Source organism: Pristiophorus japonicus, chromosome 7 (assembly GCF_044704955.1).
Source record: "Pristiophorus japonicus isolate sPriJap1 chromosome 7, sPriJap1.hap1, whole genome shotgun sequence".
NCBI lineage: Eukaryota > Metazoa > Chordata > Chondrichthyes > Pristiophoridae > Pristiophorus > Pristiophorus japonicus.
In genome coordinates, this window is record NC_091983.1 from 12,188,423 (window position 1) to 12,201,888 (window position 13,466).

A 13,466-nucleotide genomic window follows, 5' to 3' on the forward strand; every position below is an offset into this window, starting at 1 on the left:
GTGGGGGGGGGCGCGGGAGGAAGCTGCCCTGGTCTGAATCAGTGTGATGTCCTGGAGCTGCGGGGCAACAAACTGGGGAAGGATAGGGTAAATATGAATGAGTATGATTTAGATTGGAGTTAGAGGTGTTTTTATAACATTTTTAAAAAGTATATAAAATAACTTAAATTGTTAAAACATATTCCTGGTAGTGTTCTAATGTGTTGGTGGTTGACAATGAAGTGCAAGAAGAAATTTACATACAAGTAAATCAACTGCAAGAAATTTGCATAGAAATGATCATTTGTATATAATGAAGAATGGCATAAGTAATGTGACACAGGAAGTGTGATGCACAGGCATATTATTTTTTTTAAGTGCCAGCTTGGCTCCGTGATAGCACACATGGTCAGAAGGTCATGGCTTGAAGCCACACGCTGGGGACCTGAGCACATAATCTAGGCTGACACTTCAGTGGAATACAGAGGGACTACTACATTGTTACATAGAAACATAGAAAATAGGTGCAGGAGTAGGCCCTTCGAGCCTACACCACCATTCGATAAGATCACGGCTGATCATTCCCTCAGTACCCCTTTCCTGCTTTCTCTCCATACCCCTTGATCCCTTTAGCCGTAGGGGCCATATCTAACTCCCTCTTGAATATATCCAATGAACTGGCATCAACAATTCTCTGCGGCAGGAAATTCCACAGGTTAACAACTCTCTGAGTGAAGAAGTTTCTCCTCATCTCAGTCCTAAATGGCCTACCCCTTATCCTAAGACTGTGTCCCCTGCTTCTGGACTTCCCCAACATCGGAAACACTCTACCCGCATCTAACCTGTCCCGTCCCATCAGAATCTTGTATGTTTCTATGAGATCCCCTATCATCCTTCTAAACTCCAATGTATAAAAACCCAGTTGATCCATTCTCTCCTCATATGTCAGTCCGGCCATCCCGGGAATCAGTCTGGTGAACCTTCGCTGCACTCCCTCAAAAGCAAGAACGTCCTTCCTCAGATTAGGAGACCAAAATTGAACACAATATTCCAGGTGAGGCCTCACCAAAGGCCTGTACAACTGCAGTAAGACCTCCCTGCTCCTATACTCAAATCCTCTAGCTATGAAGGCCAACATACCATTTGCCGCCTTTACTGCCTGCTGCACCTGTATGCCAACTTTCAATGACTGATGAACCATGACACCCAGGTCTCGTTGCACCTCCCCTTTTCCTAATCTGCCACCATTCAGATAATAGTCTGTCTTCGCGTTTTTGCCCCCACAGTGGATAACCTCACATTTATCCACATTATACTGCATCTGCCATGCATTTGCCCACTCACCTAACCTATCTAAGTCACCCTGCAGCCTCTTAGCGTCCCCCTCACAGCTCACACCGCCACACAGTTTAGTGTCATCTGCATACTTGGAGATATTACACTCAATTCCTTCATCCAAATCATTGATGTAAATTGTAAAAGCTGGGGTCCCAGCACTGAGCCCTGCGGCACTCCACTAGTCACTGCCTGCCATTCTGGAAAGGACCCATTTATCCCGACTCTCTGCTTCCTGTCTGCCAACCAGTTCTCTATCAGCGTCAGTACATTACCCCCAATACCATGTGCTTTGATTTTGCACACCAGTCTCTTGTGTGGGACCTTGTCAAAAAAGCCTTTTGAAAGTCCAAATACACCACATCCACTGGTTCTCCCGTGTCCACTCTACTAGTTACATCCTCAAAAAATTCCAGAAGATTTGTCAAGCATGATTTCCCCTTCATAAATCCATGCTGACTTGGACCGATCCTGTCACTGCTTTTCAAATGCGCTGCTATTTCATCCTTAATAATTGATTCCAACATTTTCCCCACCACTGATGTCAGGCTAGCCAGTCTATAATTACCCGCGCTCTCTCTCCCCTTTTTAAAAAGTGGTGTTACATTAGCTACCCTCCAGTCCAGAGGAATTGATCCCGAGTCGCTAGACTGTTGGAAAATGGTCACCAATGCATCCACTATTTCTAGGGCCACTTCCTTAAGTACTCTGGGATGCTGACTATCAGGCCCCGGGGATTTGTCGACCTTCAATCCCATAAATTTCCCTAACACAATTTCCTGCCTAATAAGGATATCCTTCAGTTCCTCCTTCTCACTAAACCCTCGGTCCCCTAGTACTTTCGGAAGGTTATTTGTTTCTTCCTTCGTGAAGACAGAACTAAAGTATTTGTTCAGTTGGTCTGCCATTTTTTTGTTCCCCATTATAAATTCACCTGAATCCGACTGTAAGGGACTTATATTTGTCTTCACTAATCTTTTTCTCTTCACATATCTATAGAAGCTTTTGCAGTCAGTTTTTATGTTCCCGGCAAGCTTCTTCTTGTACTCCTATTTTCCCCCTCTTAATTAAACCCTTTGTCCTCCTCTGCTCAATTCTAAATTTCTCCCAGTCCTCAGGTTTGCTGCTTTTTCTGGCCAATTTATATGCCTCTTCCTTGGATTTAACACTATCCTTAATTTCCCTTATAAGCCACGGTTGAGCTACCTTCCCCGTTTTATTTTCACTCCAGACAGGGATGTACAACTGCTGACGTTCATCCATATGATCTTTAAATGTTTGCCATTGTCTATCCACCATCAACCCTTTAAGTATCATTTTCCAGTCTACTCAAGCCAATTCACGCCTCAAACCATCAAAGTTACCTTTTCTTAAGTTCAGGATCCTAGTTTCTGAATTAACTGTGTCACTCTCCATCCTAATAAAGAATTCTACCATGTTATGGTCACTCTTCCCCAAGGGGTCTTGCACAACAGGCATGCTAATTAGTCCTTTCTCATTACACATCACCCAGTCTAGGATGGCCAGTTCCCTGGTTGGTTCCTCGACATATTGGTCTAGAAAACCATCCCTAATACACTCCAGGAAATCCTCCTCCACTGCATTGCTACCAGTTTGGTTAGCCCAATCAATATGTAGATTAAAGTCACCCATGATAACTGCTGTACCTTTATTGCATGCATCACTTATTTCTTGTTTGATGCTGTCCCCAACCTCACTACTACTGTTTGGTGGTCTGTACACAACTCCCACTAGCGTTTTCTGCCCCTTGGTATTCCGCAGCTCCACCCATACCGATTCCACATCATCTAAGCTAATGTCCTTTCTTACTATTGCATTAAATTCCTCTTTAACCAGCAATGCCACCCCGCCTCCTTTTCTTTTCTGTCTATCCTTCCGAAATGTTGAATACACCTGAATGTTGAGTTCCCAGCCTTGGTCACTCTGGAGCCATGTCTCTGTGATGCCAATTACATCATACCCGTTAACTGCTATCTGCGCAGTTAATTCGTCCATCTTATTCCGAATACTCTCCTCGCATTGAGGCACAGAGCTTCAGGCTTGTCTTTCGAACACACTTTGCTCCTTTAGAGTTTTGCTGTAATGTGGCCCTTTTTGCTTTTTGCCTTAGGTTTCTCTGCCCTCCACTTTTACTTTTCTTCTTTCTATTTTTTGTTTCTGCCCACATTCTACTTCCCTCTGTCTCCCTGCATAGGTTCTCATCCCCCTGCCATATTAGTTTAACTCCTCCCCAACAGTACGAGCAAACACTCCCCCTAGGACATTGGTTCAGGTCCTGCCGAGGTGCAGACCATCCGGTTTGTACTGGTCCCACCTCCCCCAGAACCGGTTCCAATGTCCCAGGAATTTGAATCCCTCCCTACTGCACCACTCCTCAAGCCACGTATTTATCTGAGCTATCCTGCGATTCCTACTCTTGACTAGCACGTGACACTGGTAGCAATCTTGAGATTACTACTTTTGAGGCCCTACTTTTTAAATTTAGCTCCTAGCTCCCTAAATTTGTCTCGTAGGACCTCATCCCTTTTTTTTAACCTATATCGTTGGTACCTATATGCACCACGACAACTGGCTGTTCACCCTCCCTTTTCAGAATACCCTGCACCCGCTCCGAGAGATCCTTGACCCTTGCACCAGGGAGGCAACATACCATCCTGGAGTCTCGGTTGCGGCTGCAGAAACGCCTATCTATTCCCCTTACAATTGAATCCCCTATCACTATAGCTCTCCCACTCTTTTTCCTGCCCTCCTGTGCAGCAGAGCCACCCACGGTGCCATGAACTTGGCTGCTGCTGCCCTCCCCTGATGAATCATCCCCCTCAACAGTACCCAAAGCGGTGTATCTGTTTTGCAGGGGGATACCGCAGGGGACCCCTGCACTACCTTCCTTGCACTGCTCTTCCTGTTGGTCATCCATTCCCTATCTGGCTGTGTACCCTTTTCCTGCGGTAAGACCAACTCACTAAACGTGCTATTCACGTCATTCTCAGCATTGTGGATGCTCCAGAGTGAATCCACCCGCAGCTCCAGTGCCGCAATGCGGTCCGTCAGCAGCTGCAGCCGGATACACTTCCCGCACACGTAGTCGTCAGAGACACCAGAAGCGTCCCTGACTTCCCCCATAGTACAGGAGGAGCATAACACGTGTCCGAGCTGTCCTACCATGACTTAACACCTAGATAAACTTAATTTGGCAACAACAATGCTAAATGTTACTTACTGATATCAAAAAGAAAAAGAAAAATTACTTACCAGTCACCAGCCAATCACTTACCCCCTTGGCTGTGACGTCACCTTTCGATTTCTTTCTACTTTTTTGCCTTCTCGCTGCTGCTGCACCGACTGCCTCCTCGATCGCCTGCTGGGCCTTTTTATAGGCTTTAAGCGCTGCCCCGGACTCCCGCCTCTCCGATCTCCTGCTGGGCCTTTTTATAGGCCTCGGACGCTGCCCCGGACTCCCGCCTCCTCGACTGCCTCTCCGATCTCCTCCTGGGCCGTTTTATAGGCCTCGAGTGCTGCCCCGGACTCCCGCCTCCTCGACTGCCTCTCCGATCTCCTCCTGGGCCTTTTTATAGGCCTCGGACGCTGCCCCGGACTCCCGCCTCCTCGACTGCCTCTCCGATCTCCTCCTGGGCCGTTTTATAGGCCTCGGGTGCTGCCCTGGACTCCCGCCTCCTCGACTGCCTCTCTGATCTCCTGCTGGGGCTTTTTATAGGTCTCAGACGCTGCCTGGGCTCCCGCCTCCTCGACTGCCTCTCTGATCTCCTGCTGGGGCTTTTTATAGGCCTCGGACGCTGCCCTGGGCTCCCGCCTCCTCGACTGCCTCTCTGATCTCCTCCTGGGCCTTTTTATAGGCCTCGAACGCTGCCCTGGACTCCCGCCTCCTCGACTGCCTCTCCGATCTCCTGCTGGGGCTTTTTGGAGGTGACATCTTTGAGATGCAATGTTAAACCAAGGCCCTATAATATTCTATGCAGGTGGATGTAAAAGATCCCATGGCACTATTTGAAGAACTGCTGGGGAGTTTTGGACTACATGCATTACTTTACCAGCATCAAAAAAACAGATTAATTGGTCATTTTCTTATTGCCATTTGTGGGGCTATGCTGTGCGGAAATTGGCTGCCATGTTTTCCTACATAAGTGATTACACTTCAAAAGTAGTTTGGTAAAGTGCCTTGGGATGTCCTGAGGCCGTGAAGGGCACCATATAGATGCAAGTTTTTTATTATATTGTTAGCAGATCTCATGTTGTAGCGCTTGCTAACCAATGTTCCCTTTAAGCACGCAGTACTCCAGGGAACCCGTGTAGCCGGCTTGCCGGCTTTTCAATACAAAAACCGCACATGCACAAAAATAATAAGAGGGAAAACTGTTGCTAATGTTAAATTACACGACGTTGTCCAGTTTTATATGCTGGACAATGTATTCTGCTGAGGTGGATCGCTGCCCCTTTAAGCTGACATGGTCTAATTGTTCAGTAAAAATAAGCTCAGATTACTTGGATCGAATTGTTGTTTGATCAGGAAGCTTTGCAAATTTTAAAGTCAATCTTGGCTTGAGCTGAGAAGGACCCAGTGTTATAACTGGCCTTTCCCCACCCCTCCATTCTTGAAGATTGTTTTGGATTTGTAAAAAGCTATGATGCCTGCCATGCTAATTTACTGTTTTTAATATATAATTAGTGTTGCTCAAGGCGAGTCAGGGATGTGCTGTCTTATACCAACAGAAGTATTACGTCATGTGATGCACAATGTATTATCAGGGTACCTACTTTATAACAACAGCAACTTGCATTTAACATATACTGAGGCATAAACAGACAAAATCATAGAATGGTTACAGCACAGAAGGAGGCCATTCAACCCATCGAGCCTGTGCCGGCTGTGTAAGCACACTTCAGCTAGTCCCACTCTCCTGCCCTTTCCCCATAGCCCTCCAAATTATTTTCCTTCATACGTGTGAACATAAACTTCTTACACTTGTCATTCGTGAGCATATTCCTAATATTTTCATAATTTCATGAGATTTGAATCAAGTTTCCAGATGTCAGACACACATGGTTTTGTAAGATCCAAGTGAATTTTATTTGTATAAATACATACACACACTTGTTTGCTCAGTGAGTTGTTAAATATGTTATAATATTACATTATATAAAAGAACAAACTTGCATTTATATAGTGCCTTTCATGTCTTAGGATGTTCCAAAGCGCATTATAGTCAAGGAATTATTTCTGAAACACGTGTTGTGTTGTAGGCAAGCTATGGTGTTTACAGGAGCAATGATACATCAAATTAAAGCGTAGATTAGTTATATATATATATAAATATTAGTCTATAAAGAGGTAGTGGGATGGGTTGCAGGAAGCACTTCAAATTTAGCAGAAAGGTAAGAACAATTTGTAATTTATGCACCAGACCATTATAATCTAAGCAGTGCAGCTGAAAAATAAAGTAACAGTACAAGAAGCAGGGCAGGTGGCAAGAAAATGTAAGCACTGGACAGCGAGACAAGAAGGGGATATTAACAGGGCTCAGTAAAAGTTTGGTCAAGGTGGGCTTTAAGGGGGGTCCTAAAGGTGGAGAGGAAGTGGAGGGAATTCTAGACCGTGGGGCCGAGATGGCAAGTTATATGAACTTGATTTGCATTCCATTGAGTATAGAACCTCCATCTCAATTCATCACGCTCTCTCTCCTCTGAGTTCACTACCCTCCTATCTTCCCTTAAACGCTCTCCAGTAAACACACCAACCCACATTCACAGCCAGCCTCTCGACCATGCCATCTCTTGCGGCCTCACTACTCCCATCGTGTTAATCACAGATAAGGCTATCTGTGACCACTTCCTCGTATCGCTCTCCACCCACATCCCCCTTCTTCCTTCTGTGTCCGCCCCTAGAAAAAATTCTCTCCCAAGTCTCTTGCAACTGCTCTTAGGAAATGCTAACTGTTCAGCCTTTTGCCCTTCATTCATCACGACATTTCTGCAGCTACTGATCTGCTCAATCACACCTTCACCGCCACCTTTGATGCCCTAGTCCTTATTAAAACCATTACTCTCTCTCACCCTGGCCGTTCCCCCTGGTACGGCCCTCAACTTCGCTCCCTCAAGTACAAGGGGCGCAGACTTGAATGGACCACATAAAGCATTATCAAGCCCTGCTCTCGTAAGCCAAAACTGCTCACTATTCCAGATTCATTCTGGAATGCAAAGATAACCCCAGGCTTCTATTCTCTACTGCTAACCATCTTCTTAAACCCCTCTCCCCTCTCTCTTCCACCCTTACTTCCAACAAGTGTGAGGAACTCATGGACTTCTTTCTCTCTATGATTGAGAACATACGACCAGCTGCCTCAGCCACTTTCCTTCCCTGAGCCCACCGTGCCAAACTTCCTCTAAGATTCATTCTTGCCCTAGCCCTGAACTCTCATCTTTCTCCAATCTTTCTTCAATCTCCCAGCATGACCTCTCCGTGCTCATCTTGTCCATGAGACCCACTTCCTGCTCCCTTGACCCTATTCCCACCAAACTGCTGACCACCCAACTTTCTTTTCTGGTTCCCATGTTAGCTGACATTGTTAATGGTTCTCTCTCCTCAGGTACAGTCCTTCCTTCGATTCTGCCGTCATCAATCCTCTCCTTTTGAAAAAAAAATCCTTGACCCCTTCTTACGAGATGAATTTAAGGAGCTAGGAGCTAAATTAAAACGTAGGACCTCAAAAATAGTAATTTCGGGATTGCTACGAGTGCCACGTGCTAGTCAGAGTAGGAATCGCAGGATAGCTCAGATGAATACGTGGCTTGAGCAGTGGTGCAGCAGGGAGGGATTCAAATTCCTGGGGCATTGGAACCGGTTCTGGGGGAGGTGGGACCAGTACAAACCGGACGGTCTGCACCTCGGCAGGACCTGAACCAATGTCCTAGGGGGAGTGTTTGCTAGTGCTGTTGATGAGGAGTTAAACTAATATGGCAGGGGGATGGGAACCAATGCAGGGAGACAGAGGGAAACAAAATGGAGACAAAAGCAAAAGACAGAAAGGATATGAGTAAAAGTGGAGGGCAGAGAAACCCAAGGCAAAAAACAAAAAGGGCCACTGTACAGCAAAATTCTAAAGGGTCAAAGTGTAATAAAAAGGCAAGCATGAAAGCTCGGTGCCTCAATGCAAGGAGTATTCGGAACCCAGGAGAGGGCTCTGAGCTAGTTAGAGTGGGTGAGAGCTCAGATGAACAGGACCCAAGAAAGAATGCAAAAGGCAGGAGGCAACAGAGCAGAGTAGCACTGGGGTAAGTGTAACCCACAAGGTGATGGGAAGGGACAATATGTATGAATATAAAGGGGCTGCAGGAGGGGTCAAAATTAAAATTCATGGTTTAAAAACTAGTATTAAAACACTCGCACGCAGCATTCGAAATAAAGTAAATTTGAATTGACGGCACAAATCATTACAAATGGGTATGATTTGGTGGCCATTACAGAAACGTGGTTGCAGGGTGGCCAAGACTGGGAATTAAACATACAGAGGTATATGACAATTCGAAAAGATAGACAAGAAGGGAAAAGAGGTGGGGTAGCTCTGTTAATAAAGGAAGATATCAAGGCAGTTCTGAGAGATGATATTGGCTCTAATGAACAAAATGTTGAATCATTGTGGGTGGAGATTAGAGATAGCAAGGGGAAAAAGTCACTGGTGGGCGTAATTTATAGGCCCCCAGATAATAACTTCAAGGTGGGGTGGGCAATAATCAAGGGAATAACGGAGGCATGTGAAAAAGGAACGGCAGTAATCATGGGCGATTTTAACCTACATATCGGTTGGTCAAATCAAATCGCACGGGGTAACCTTGAGGAGGAATTCATAGAATGCATACGGGATTGTTTCTTAGAACAGTATGTTACAGAACCTACAAGGGAGCAAGCGATCTTAGATCTGGTCCTGTGTAATGAGACAGGAAAAATAAACAATCTCCTAGTAAAAGATCCTCTCGGAATGAGTGATCACAGTATGGTTGAATTTGTAATACAGATTGAGGGTGAGGAAGTAGTGTCTCAAACGAGCGTACTGTGCTTAAACCAAGGGGACTACAGTGGGATGAGGCAGAGTTGGCTAAAGTAGACTAGAAACACAGACTAAACGGTGGCACAATTGAGGAACAGTGGAGGACTTTTAAGGAGCTCTTTCATAGTGCTCAACAAAAATATATTCCAGTGAAAAAGAAGGGCGGTAAGAGAAGGGATAACCAGCCGTGGATAACCAAGGAAATAAAGGAGAGTATCAAATTAAAAACCAATGCGTGTAAGGTGGCCAATGTTAGTGGGAAACTAGAAGATTGGGAAAATTTTAAACGACAGCAAAGAATGACTAAGAAAGCAATAAAGAAAGGAAAAATAGATTACGAAAGTAAACTTGCGCAAAACATAAAAACAGATAGCAAAAGCTTTTACAGATATATAAAACGGAAAAGAGTGACTAAAGTAAATGTTGGTCCCTTAGAAGATGAGAAGGGGGATTTAATAATGGGAAGTGTGGAAATGGCTGAGACCTTAAACAATTATTTTGCTTCAGTCTTCACAGTGGAAGACGCAAAAACCATGCCAAAAATTGCTGGTCACAGGAATGTGGGAAGGGAGGACCTTGAGACAATCACTATCACTAGGGGGGTAGTGCTGGACAGGCTAATGGGACTCAAGGTAGACAAGTCCTCTGGTCCTGATGAAATGCATCCCAGGGTATTAAAAGAGATGGCGGAAGTTATAGCAGATGCATTCGTTATAATCTACCAAAATTCTCTGGACTCTGGGGAAGTACCAGCAGATTGGAAAGCAGCTAATGTAACGCCTCTGTTTTTAAAAAAAGGGGGCAGACAAAAGGCAGGTAACTATAGACCGGTTAGTTTAACATCTGTAGTGGGGCAAATGCTTGAAGCTATCATTAAGGAAGAAATAGCGGGACATCTAGATAGGAATAGTGCAATCAAGCAGATGCAACATGGATTCATGAAGGGGAAATCATGTTTAACTAATTTACTGGAATTCTTTGAGGATATAACGAGCATGGTGGATAGAGGTGTACCGATGGATGTGGTGTATTTAGATTTCCAAAAGGCATTCGATAAGGTGCCACACAAAAGGTTACTGCAGAAGATAAAGGTACGTGGAGTCAGAGGAAATGTATTAGCATGGATCGAGAATTGGCTGGCTAACAGAAAGCAGAGAGTCGGGATAAATGGGTCCTTTTCGGGTTGGAAATCGGTGGTTAGTGGTGTGCCACAGGGATCGGTGCTGGGACCACAACTGTTTACAATATACAAAGATGACCTGGAAGAAGGGACAGAGTATAGTGTAACAAAATTTGCAGATGACACAGATTAGTGGGAAAGCGGGTTGTGTAGAGGACACAGGGAGGCTGCAAAGAGATTTAGATAGGATAAGCGAATGGGCTAAGGTTTGGCAGATGGAATACAATGTCGGAAAATGTGAGGTCATCCACCTTGGGGGGAAAAAATCAGTAAAAGGGAATATTATTTGAATGGGGAGAAATTACAACATGCTGGGGGTCCTTGTGCATGAAACTCTTTTAGGAGTTAACAGAAAAACATGAAACCGTCCTTGTGCATGAAACTCTTTTAGGAGTTAACAGAAAAACATTAAACCGTGCCCCCCGATCTGGGAGAAACACCAACATTTACAATGCCATTTTTTTTTTTTGGCACAGAATCGAATTTTTTTTTCCCAAGTGCCCCCTATAAAAGGGGAGGGGGGACACTAAAAGCACCGGCAATTAAAACAAATTAACTTAAAAACATAAAATGCATGAAACTCTTTTTGGAGTTTATCTGCAAAAACAAAAGACATTAAACCGTGCCACCCTACCTGGGTGACACACCAGACATTTACAAGGCCCTTTTTTTTTCTCCTTTTTTTGTTTTTTTTTGTGTTTTTCTTTTTTTGGGGTTTTTTTTTTTGGGCACTAAAATCACAATTTTTCCTCAGTGCCCCCTATAAAAGGGAAGGGGGACACTAAAAGCACCGGCAATTAAAACAAATTAAACTTTAAAACGTAAAATCAAATTAAAATTTGGTTGCCGCATGAAACTCTTTTTGAGTTTACCTGAAAATAAACATAAACATTAAAACCATGCCACCCGCCTGGGTGACACAGCAGACATTTTCAAGGCCCCTTTTACCCAAAAAGTTAGTTTGCAGGTGCAGCAGGTAATCAGGAAGGCGAATGGAATGTTGGCCATCATTGCGAGAGGGATGGAGTACAAAAGCAGGGAGGTCCTGCTGCAACTGTACAGGGTATTGGTGAGGCCGCGCCTGGAGTTCAGCAAGCAGTTTTGGTCACCTTACTTAAGGAAGGATATACTAGCTTTGGAGGGAGTACAGAGATGATTCACTAGGCTGATTCCAGAGATGAGGGGGTTACCTTATGATAGATTGAGTAGACTGTGTTTACACTCGTTAGAGTTCAGAAGGATGAGGGGTGATCTTATAGAAACATATTTAAAATAATGAAAGGGATAGACAAGATAGAGGCAGAGAGGTTGTTTCCACTGGTTGGGGAGACTAGAACTAGGGGGCACAGCCTCAAAATACGGGGGAGCCAATTTAAAACCGAGTTGAGAAGGAATTTTTTCTCCCAGAGGGTTGTGAATCTGTGGAATTCTCTGCCCAAGGAAGCAGTTGAGGCTGGCTCATTGAATGTATTCAAATCACCGATGGATAGATTTTTAACCAATAAGGGAATTAAGGGTTACGGGGAGCGGGCGGGTAAGTGGAGCTGAATCCACGGCCAGATCAGCCATGATCTTGTTGAATGGCGGAGCAGGGTCGAGGGGCTAAATGGCCTACTCCTGTTCCTAATTCTTATGTTCTTATGTTCTTATTATGTTCTTCCATTCCTTGCAAATTACCACCCCATCTCCAACCTCCTTTTCCTCTGAAGTCCTTGAATGTATTGTCACCTCCCAAATCATGCCAATCTTTCCCAGAATACCATGTTTGAATTCCTCCAATTAGGTTTCCGCCCCACAGTTCTCCTCAAAGTCTCACATAACATCCTTTGTGGCTGCGACAAAGTTAAACCATCCCTCCTCATCCTTCTCGACTTGGCTGCAGCCTTTTACACGGCTGACCACTCCATCCTCCACCAATGCCTCTCCACCATCATCCAGCTGGGTGGGACTGCATTCACCTAGTTCGATTCTTAGCTATCTAATCGTAGCCAGAGAATCACCAGCAGTGGCTTCTCTTCCCACTCCTGCATCGTTACCTCTGGTGTCCCCCAAGGATCTATCCTTGGCCCCCTTCTATTTCTCATCTACATGCTGCCCTTGGTGACATCATCTGAAAGCATCAGTTTCCACATGTACGCTGACAACACCCAGTTCTACCTCACCACCATTTCTCTTGACCCTTCCACAGTCCCTAAATTGTCAGACTGAATATCCGATGAGTATAAATTTTCTCCAATTAAATATTGGGAAGACCAAAGCCATTGTTTTCGGTCCCCACCACAAACTCCGTTCCCTAGCCACCGACTCCATCCCTCTCCCCAACTTCTGCCTGAGGCTGAACCAGACTGTTCACAACCTTGGTGTCATATTTGACCCTGAAATGAGCTTCTGACCACACAACCTCGGCATAACTTAGACCGCCTTTTCCATCTCCGTAACATCGCCCGTCTCCGTCCCTGCCTCAGCTCATCTGCTGCTGAAACCTTCATCAATTCCTTTGTTACCTCGCGACTTGACTATTCCAATGCACTCCTGGCTGGCTCCCACGTTCTACCCTATGTAAACTTGAGGTCATCCAAAACTCGGCTGCCCTGTCCTAACTCGCACCAAGTCCCGTTTACCCATCATCCCTCTGCTCCCTACATTGGCTCCTGGTTAAGCAATGCCTCAATTTCAAAATTCTCATCCTTGTTTTCAAATCCCTCCATGGCCTCGCCCCTCCCTATCTCTGACATCGCCTCCAGCCCTACAAACCTCTGAGATATCTGCGCTCCTCAAATTCTGGCCTCTTGATCACCCCGATTTATAATCGTTCAACCATTGGTGGCTGTGCCTTTTGTTGCCTAGGCCCCAAGCTCTGGAATTCCTTGCCTAAACCTCTCTGCCTTTCT

At 45.1% G+C, this 13,466-nt stretch overlaps 1 protein-coding gene across 2 annotated transcripts in view; it reads left to right on the plus strand.

The window, feature by feature from the left end:
- The window catches only part of LOC139267059 (katanin p60 ATPase-containing subunit A1-like), an 83,288-nt gene that overhangs the window by 7,661 nt on the left and 62,161 nt on the right, over positions 1-13,466 (plus strand). The window lies entirely within an intron of this gene.